At 41.5% G+C, this 8,540-nt stretch overlaps 2 non-coding genes across 2 annotated transcripts; both read left to right on the forward strand.

The window, feature by feature from the left end:
• The first annotated feature begins 1,333 nt into the window (after positions 1-1,333).
• Positions 1,334-1,406, forward strand: trnat-ugu (transfer RNA threonine (anticodon UGU)). The gene has a single exon. It is a non-coding gene; the product is annotated as a tRNA-Thr (tRNA).
• A 1,651-nt stretch (positions 1,407-3,057) lies between these two features.
• On the forward strand, positions 3,058-3,130 carry trnat-ugu (transfer RNA threonine (anticodon UGU)). Its single transcript has one exon. It is a non-coding gene; the product is annotated as a tRNA-Thr (tRNA).
• The last annotated feature ends 5,410 nt before the right edge of the window (positions 3,131-8,540 follow it).

The following is an 8,540-nucleotide window of genomic DNA, read 5'->3' on the forward strand; positions in this document are numbered from 1 at the left end:
TCTTTATTTGCCAAGTTTGTCCAAAACACACAAGGAATTTGTCTCCGGTAGTTGGAGCCGCTCTAGTACAAAAGACAGTCAATTTACAGAACACTTTGGAGACATAAAGACATTGACAAAAAACAATTGTGCAAAAAGATGCAGAGTCCTCTAGCACTTAGAGCAGTTTGAATGACTAATATTGCAATAGTCCGGTGCAATGACCATTGTGCAAAGAGCGCTGAGACTTCAAGGAGTGTATGCGGTTTAAAGTGACGAGTAGTGCAATAATCTGGGACAGTGGTTGTGCAAATGTTACAGATACTCCTCAATCAGTGTGCAAATGGAGCAGATGCTACTCTGGCATGAGTGGCCAGTATATGCAAATAATGCAGCATGGTGAGACAACTCCAGTGAGTGCACGAGTAATACATAATTGGCCCCACAGAAATGTGACAACGAACTCAGGTCAAAAAATTACCATTAATGCTGAGAGTGTGAAAAAAGGAGGGCGAAAAAGGCAGATACTCCCGGCGCACAAACACAGACAAGCACTATGCACTACCTACGCAGAAACACTATGGTGCTGGGGACAAAATGGCTGAGGCACGGGCGTCGTGAAGTCGAAACGTAGGTCGAGTACATCGTAACTCGAGGACTACATTGTTTTGATGTTGAGGCGGCATGACTAGATGGTTGATTGTCAATTCAGAGAAAATTACAAGATTTATTCTGTTTAACATATGGGTGAATATAGATTTTGTAATTTCGGTGGCAGTGTAGCTGTCACAAAAAGTGTTTCTTTTTGGACAGAGTTTTATGTTCATGCACCATCAAGGTGCAAATTGTTAACCATTGTTAACCCTAACCCTAACCCTGGATAGGCTGACAGATGAGGTTAGACTGGAATCCCCGTGGACCGTGATGTTTGCAGATGACGTGATCTGCAGTTAAAGCAGGGAGCAGGTGGAGGAACAGAAACATGGAGGCATGCACTGGAAAGCAGAGGAATGAAGATTAGCCGAAGTAAGACAGAATATATGTGCATGAACGAGAGGGGTGGTGGGGGAAGAGTGAGGTTCCAGGGAGAAGAGATAGCAAGGGTGGAGGACTTTAAATACTTGGGGTCAACCGTCCAGAGCAATGGTGAGTGTGGTCAGGAAGTGAAGAAACGGATCCAAGCAGGTTAGAACGGGTGGAGGAAGGTGTCAGGTGTGTCATGTGACAGAAGTCTCTCTGCTTGGATGAAGGGCAAAGTTTATAAAACAGGGGTGAGGCCAGCCATGATGTACGATTAGTGGCACTCAATTCTGTAAAATTCGGTGTTAGCACATGAGCTGATTTAATAACAGAAGGTCTCATAGCTCAGTGGGTAGAACAATGGTCTTGTAAATCTTAGGTCGTGAGTTCAATTCTCACTGTGACCTACCACCCAACTACAGTTTCTATGCTTATGCTAACCATTCTTGAGTTGGTAGTATACGTTCTGCGGCCATTTTTGCTGAACATGCTAAGGCATCATTTTGTAGCCCTGATATCAGTTCCCCCATGCTCAGTCATCCCTGCATTATGAAGTTTTCTCAAGTACAAATAACCATATACTGGAACTATCATGCACTATTTGCAAGCACTCCCACCCATATCCTCAGCCCTGGTCTTGTTAACCATGGGTCGTGATTTCAACTCTCACAAGTTTTTGGTTTATGGGCTGTGATGCGGATGTTGCTTTTGGCACTTCAATGTATCAGTGATCTTCTGTCATCGTTAGTTCTGTGTTGGCTTGTTCACCGAAAGGATTACGCAAGACCAAAGAGTGAGGACTCATTCCTCAGTGGTACGAGCCATGGTCTACAAAGCCAGTGGTTGGATTAACCAAGAAAATATACTGGAATAAGTGATGCAGTTGTCCTTAGAATACCTCAAAAACCTGCAGGTCAATGTTTTGTCTCATCCAATCAAAGCAATGTTGTTGGATTTTCAGGTTGTCTTTGGATTTTCAAAATGCTGACCATGGCAATTAAAATAGACCAGGCTAATAGCTCATAGCTCAGCCGTTAGAGCACTGGTCTTGTAAACCAGAGGTTGTGAGTTCAATTCTCACTGAACCCTGTTGGCAATCTGAACAGCTGCTATCTATTATGTGAAACAGGATAACTCCACCCAACTGTTACACTCTGCAGTTGTCATTGGAACAGCAACCTTCTTCTCATCAGTCAATACTCACAATCTCTGAACCATATATTTCCATTTTGGTCCTACTGAAGGTCAACAATGCATGAACAAGAGAAACTGTATTCCCTCAAACTGACAAATACAAAGTGCTTTTTAAACACACACCGACTACTCGCCACTACGAGCTAATCTGGGACATATTATTCTGTGGCAACAAAATTAGCACTTTCACAAAAATGCTAACGCTAGCCTAGACAACAAGTGCTTAGATCCCTGGTATAGTAAACCAGTAACTAAATGAGCATGTAAATATCATGCGCAAATCAAGCCTCATACATTTGTATTTCTGCTGCATCTTCAGCCTTTGCTGCATTTGCATCTTTGCGCTAACTCACAAATGGGGTTTAGCATTTGTTTTATTGTTGTTCTCGTGTTATCGTTACGTTATTTATTTTTATTTTCTGATTCTATTGTGATTTCACTTCAAGACTTATTCGGCTAATTCGGGACTTTGGGTATCGAATTTCGTGCAATATCATGTGTAAATGTGTGTTGGTAAGACAATTTAATTCCTTGAAACCTTGTTTCTTAACAAGCTGACAATGCACTTTTGCCAACTTTGTGGTTGTGAGCTCTTTAACCAAAATGTTAACTTAGGCCTCGCCTGTGTGGAGCTTGCATGTTCTCCCGGTTCCTGCGTGGGCCTTCACCAGGTACTCCTGTTTCCTCCCACATTGCAAAAACATGCATGATAGGTTAATTGAAGCCTATAAATTGCCCATAGCATGTGTAAATGTGTGTTGGTATGACAATTAAATTCCTTAAAACCTTTTTTCTAAAAAAGCTGAAAATTTGCCGTGTTTGTTAGATAGTTAACCAAAATGGTAACTCTAACATGAAAAGAAAGGCCTCAGAGCTCAGTGGCTAGAGCACTGGTCTTGTAAACCAGGGGTCGTGAGTTCAATTCTCACTGAGGCCTAAAGTCAAGTTTTGCATTTGTTATCCATGATGCTAGCCAAGGTAGGAAACTAGCTTCCTGTACAGCCCTTTTGAGCGTGTCAAAACCCATGACGTACTCTGTCATCCCTTGCTAACATACCATTAGCACTATGGTTAACAAACTGATCACAGACATTTCCAAGCTTTGCTCTACCTTTTGTAAAATTTGGTGATAGCTCATGAGCTAAAATACTAACAGAAGGTGTCATATCTCAGGGGCGAGAGCACTGGTCTTGTAAATCAAGGGTCATGATTTCAATTCTTACTGGGGCCTACCACCCAGATACAGATTCAATGTTTATGCTAACAATTCTTGAGTTGTGGTTTCTTTGTAGTCTAATGGATATTTATTTAGAATTACTATCGTTCAGTCGAATAGAGCAAAGTTTTTAAACCATGGAAACTACCAACATCACACTCAATTGCTCTTATCCTGCCGTTGCCTACGCTAAAACCCAAGGTCTCATATCTCTGCCGTTAGAGCACTGGTCTTGAAAACCAGGGGTCGTGACTTCAATTCTCACTGTGGTCTGTTGGCAATCTAAACAGCTGCTATCTATTATGTGAAACAGGATAACTCCACCCAACTGCTACACTCTGCAGTTATCATTGGAACAGCAACCTTCTTCTCATCAGTCAATACTCACAATCTCTGTACCATAAATTTCCATTTTGGTCCTGCTGAAGGTCAACAATGTATTCCCACAAACTGACAAATACAAAGTGCTTTTTAAACACACACCTATGACTAGCCACTACGAGCTAATCTGGGACATATTATTCTGTGGCAACGAAATTAACGCTTTCACCAAAATGCCAACGCTATCCTAGAGAACAAGTGCTTAGATTCCTGGTATAGTAAACCAGTAACTAAATGAGCATGTAAATATCATGCACAATTCAAGCCTCATACATTTGTATTTCTGCTGCATCCACAGCCTTTGCTGCATTTGCATCTTTGCGTTAACTCACAACTGGGGTTTAGCATTTGTTTTATGGTTGTTATTGTTGTGTTATCGTTACGTTATCTATTTTTATTTTCTCATTCTATTGTGATTTCACTTCAAGACTTATTCGGCTAATCCGGGACTTTGGGTATCAAATTTCGTGCAATATCATGTGTAAATGTGTGTTGGTAAGAAAATTTAATTCCTTGAAACCTTTTTTAACAAGCTGACAATGCACTTTTGCCCACTTTGTTGTTGTTAGCTTGTTAACCAAAATGCTAACTCAGGCTTTGCATGGTAGGTTAATTGAAGACTCTAAATTGCCCATAGCATGTGTAAATGTGTGTTGGTATTACAATTAAATTCCTTAAAACCTTTTTTCTAAACAAGCCGACAATGCATTCCCTTTGGTTGTTAGCTCATTAACCAAAATGGTAACTCTAACCTGGAAAGAAAGGCTTCATAGCTCAGTGGCTAGCGCACTGATCTAGTAAACCACGGGTCGTGAGTTCAATTCTCACTGAGCCCTGAAGTCTAGTTTCACAGTTGTTATACATGACGTTAGCCAAGGTAGAAAACCAGCTTTCTATGTAGCCATTTTGAGCATGTCAAAAGCCATGACGTACTCTGTCATCCCTTGCGAACATCCCATTAACACTATGGTTGACAAGCTGATCACAGACATTTCCAAGCTTTGCTCTTCATTTTGTAAAACTGAGTGGTTGCTCATGAGCTAAAATGCTAACAGAAGGTCTCATATCTCAGGGGCGAGAGCACTGGTCTTGTAAACCAGGGGTCGTCATTTCAATTCTCACTCGGGCCTTCCACCCAGATACAAAATCAATGCTTATGCTAACCATTCTTGAGTTGTGGTTTCTTTGTATTCTAATGAATATTTAGTGAGCATTACAATCGTTCAGTTGAATAGAGCAAAGTTTGTGAAGGACAATTTCAGAAACAAAAAAGAGACAGAGTGAAAAGGTAGCTAAATAATATAGGAAAAGACTACAACAAAAGACAAAACTCTCTCTAGCTGTTAACAAGATGAGGAAAGTAATCTAGTACAATGACACAGAATCGAGTGTTGTATGGGGCAGTTGTGCCACCCCCTGTGAGGGAAGGATACAACAAGATAGGACAGGACTGGACAGGACAGGGGCAGGAGTGGAAGCATGCAGGACAGGGGGTCGTGGAACCGGCTGTACAACTGAAGTGTGGTGGGAGTGGCTTTGTAAATTATAAACATCCAGGACCAGAGTGTAAGTGATGGGCTACCCAAGAAATTCTCATAGTTCTCAGTCATTTGTCGAAGATGCCTGAGGAATGGAGGAAAAGTGTGCTGGTGCCCATTTTTAAGAACAAAGGTGACGTGCAGAGCTGTGGGAACTATAGAGGAAGAAAGTTGATGAGCCACACAATAACGTTATGGGAAAGAGTAGTGCAGGCTAGACTCAGGACAGAAGAGAGTATTTGCGAGCAACAGTATGGTTTCATGACTAGAAAGAGTACCAAAAGATGCATTATTTGCCTTGAGGATGTTAATGGAAAAGTACAGAGAAGGTCAGAAGGAGCTACATTATGTCTTTGTCGATCCAACCGGAGAAGGAGGTGCCAGCGATGAGGCCTGTTAGTGTTTCAGCTAATGTACTTACAACACCCAAATGAAACTTGAGGTATTCTGAGATTTAAGTAGACAAAAGGTTGGAAAGGTCTGTCGTCAGTTTATTCGCAAGGGATGAAAGCGTACCTGATTTTTGACACACTCAAAATGACCATGCAGACAGCCACATTCCAACTGTGGATAGCATCATGAATTGCAACTGCGAAAATTGACTTCAGGACTCAGTTAGAATGGACCTCACAAGCAATGGTTTACGAAACCAGTGCTCTAACCACTGAGCTACAAGTCTTTCTTGTGCTGGATAGACTTAGCGTATTCGTTAAGGAGCTAATTTAGCTGTCACTGCGGCATGGTTAGCACGTCTGCCTCACAGTCCTGTGCGAGTTTGGATGTTCTCCCCATGAGCCACGGGGTCCCGCAACACTATCCACCATGCCGCCTTCGACACCACACACCCGCTCCAGCAACTAGAAAAATTTGTTGTCAATACACCCGAGGATTCCAGTTGTGGAGCCGACATCCAGTCAAGAGACCGTGGCCACGGCAATTGAGACCCTTTCCGGGACTGGTCTTCGTTCTCCTCAACTGGGATCTGAAGGTTGACGACAATCCACAGGATTGAAGATGACTTTGGTGAGTTAAATTTTAATTTTTTTTAGGAAAAAGGATTAAAGAGGGAGTGAATTGCGCGACGAAGAAGTCTGCGGCAGAATAAACCTTGTGTAATACAAGTCACTGGCAAGTAATAGAGGGACGGCGGAGTCCGACAAATTCCGCGAGGACGGCAGAGTTCTGTACGTACTTAAATTCCGTGTTTAATAAACCTTGTGTAATACTAGTCACTGGCAAAGTAATAGAGGGACGGCGGAGTCCGACAAATTCCGTGAGGACGGCGGAGTCCTGTACGTACTTAAATTCCGTGTTTCCGTGTTTTCGTGTGTTTGTAAAAATTTTACTAGTATCGTGTGAATGTGTAAAAGTATGAATCTATAGACAGGATTGTAAGTGAGAACTGGGTTTGGAAGCAGATGCAAGAATCCTCCGCCCCGTGTGGGTAGAAGCTTGAGGATTACCAAAACTCAGACATTCATTGTCACCCTGTCATTTTGAATAAAGTCAAAGGTCACTCTAGGTGCAAATAAACTGACCTCCAAATTCACAAAATGGGAAAAAATAACAGTAAAACGGATCCAAAAGAACGCCTAACGTGTAAAGATTGGCCCTTATCAACAACAGTTTAAAAATGCTTTACATGCGAATTCGAAAGAACACATTAACAGATGGGTAGATAAACATTGGATAAACCTAGCAACTGGCCCTCTAGAGGAATATGTTAATCATGCCCTCCACGCAGAAAGAGTGTTAGGACAAAAAAAAAAAAGATGTCTTCCTCAATGAAGGAGCAGAAATATACTATCAAGGCAGAGGGGGAGCAAATTTTAGAGGACGCGGCAGAGGCTGTGCGAGAGGAAGATATGGTAGAGGTCGAGGTAGTTATGATAATACAGGCTGTTGGTGCTGTGGAGAGAAAGGCCACATTGCACGTGACTGCCCTAAAAGAAATAAAAGAGAATACGGACAAACTACCGCATGACTAAGCCAACCTGCTTCCCAACTTAACAAATCCTCTTGTGTAATCATTAAAGAGAATGAGGAAGTGGATTTCAATTTACAGGACATTCTGAGTTTGGACACTGAAAAACCTGAAATAACCTTGTCAGTAAATGGGAAAGAAATTAAATTTCTTTGCGATACAGGAGCATGTAGGACTTAATGTCGGGAAAAGATTCCAGGTTCCAAACTATCGGGACAAAAGGCAATAGTTAGATCTGCAAATGGGCAAATTACTTTTGCCATGGAACTTGAGCCTGTGTGGATTAGAGACCCACAGGGGAGATCTTGTAGAATGCCCATTTTCGAAGTCCCGGAGTGCCCTGTGTATTTGTTGGGAAGAGATGGCTTATTCCAACTAGGACTTGTACTCATTCCATCATCAAATGGAAATATTGTAATGAAACGAAAACAGGAATTAAAAAGAGAGGACCTCTATGTGACACTGGAAAGCAGAGAAATCACATTCTATTACACAATCGATATCTCAGACAAACCACCGTTAAACATGGGAAAAGCCCTGTTGTCTGCAGCCTTGCAGCTTATAACGGAAGTAGAAGACAATAAAAAAGGTGATGCGCTGCATATAACTCTGTGGTATAAAAACACACCTGGGCCAGACCCAGGATATGAAAAAAAAAGTTACGACATGCGACACCTGATAAAATTACTGTAGATTATCTGTACTCAGACAATGAAGCAAAAGTCGCGGCAGGAATTATTTTACCAGACAAATTAAAGGAACTGTATAAAAATACAAGTGTCCCACACATTTCATTGTGCAAAGATTATGAGTCACAGTGGAAACATATGGGAACATGAGTAAAACAAGGACAGGAGACAGATGATTGGCAGCAAATAGAAAACAAACTGGAATACAGTGCATCAACTGGCCTAATTTGGATGGCGATGTTTTGGACAATACAGGGTGATGAAGGGAAACACATGAATCCTGTTTGATTAGACAAAATGATCCTCACTGAAATTGATGAGGAAATATTAAAACAAGTTAAAAAAAAATTATGGTCAACAGGACCATTTGATGTAGGCCTTATTAAAGGGCCTTTACCAGTACAAATTAGACCCAAAACAGAATATAGACCAGGGATTCGTCAATATCCATTAAAACAAGATGCACATGAAGGAATCAAACCGGTAATTGTGTTTACAGTAGTGGACATAAGTAATGCATTCTTTTCTGTACCAATAGA

Source organism: Phyllopteryx taeniolatus, unplaced genomic scaffold, assembly GCF_024500385.1.
Source record: "Phyllopteryx taeniolatus isolate TA_2022b unplaced genomic scaffold, UOR_Ptae_1.2 contig_121, whole genome shotgun sequence".
NCBI lineage: Eukaryota > Metazoa > Chordata > Actinopteri > Syngnathiformes > Syngnathidae > Phyllopteryx > Phyllopteryx taeniolatus.